Source organism: Triticum dicoccoides, chromosome 3B (genome assembly GCF_002162155.2).
Source record: "Triticum dicoccoides isolate Atlit2015 ecotype Zavitan chromosome 3B, WEW_v2.0, whole genome shotgun sequence".
In the NCBI taxonomy this organism is placed as follows: domain Eukaryota; kingdom Viridiplantae; phylum Streptophyta; class Magnoliopsida; order Poales; family Poaceae; genus Triticum; species Triticum dicoccoides.
The window spans coordinates 498576725-498577859 of record NC_041385.1 but is presented as its reverse complement, the minus strand read 5'-3'; positions in this window follow the sequence as shown (position 1 = coordinate 498577859).

The following is a 1135-nucleotide window of genomic DNA, read 5'->3' as shown; positions in this document are numbered from 1 at the left end:
TCTTGGACGTATTGTCGTAGGAGCAAACGAAGGAGATTGCCGGCTCCCTCCCGGATGCCCTCTGCCGCCACTACCACGAAGCTGTCACACGTGCGCAGGCGCAGCCGGCAGCGAGGAAGAGTAGTACACGGTAGGTCGCCACCGCTCTGGTCCCAGGAAGGCCACCGCTCCTCCACTCAGTCGATGCCAAGCTTGGTGGGATAAACATCGGCGGCCGATTAGCCGCTTGACAGCAACGTGGAGGTGGAAATCTTCAGAACCTTGTGCTTTGGAGGAGGTTATCGATGCGGATGAGGAGGAGGCAAAGGCAATGGCCGGCTTTCTCGGGTTCATGGCCGGACATGGTGGTCGGGCGCCGGCGATTGTTTAGATTAGGTTTACAGTAGGTTTTAGTACGGTTTGTGCAAAATATGTAATGAATTTCGTCCAGTTTGTAGGAAAAGTTTTCGAAATGTAATGAATTTCATCCGGTTAATTTGAAATTTGCTTTGTTTGCACGAATTTTGTCCGGTTAGTTCATATAGTTGTCGAAAGATATGCAGGCAGCATTAGAAGGCATCCATCAGTGTCCTCAAATAGATGCCGGTGTAAATTTGTGGGCCAGTGCTGGAGATAAACAGTGCTCCATTATTTGGCATGGAACAGTTATCCCTTGATGAAAATCAGATCCGTCGTGTTTCGCACTCCTCCCACGTAAGAGTGTAAACTCTTACTTACATAAAAATGGAGCAAGTGGACAGCACTATAGCACATCATATCACTCAAACTAGCCTGCCTAACGAGCGGGAAATCACTGCCCTTGTCATTTTGTTCTAGATTTCTATCGATCAAACACATGAAAATGTTTCGCTTTGCAAGTTCAAAAGAAAAGGCGGCACACTTACGACTCGTACGCGTCGCACCCCCGACGGTCCAGCTCGCACGCCGCTCACTAGAAGGGACACGCGTTGTCTTACAATTTCACTGACATGTGGGACTGGAATTGAATAAACCGTCGATAGCAAAAATCTAATCGCTCGGCGGACGTCGGATGAGAAGAGAGAGATGGGGGAGGGAGAAGAGATCGCCCGCCCGCCGTGCACGGACTCCAAGAAATATATGGTGATAATGTGAGGTGGGCCATGCGGGAGTCCGG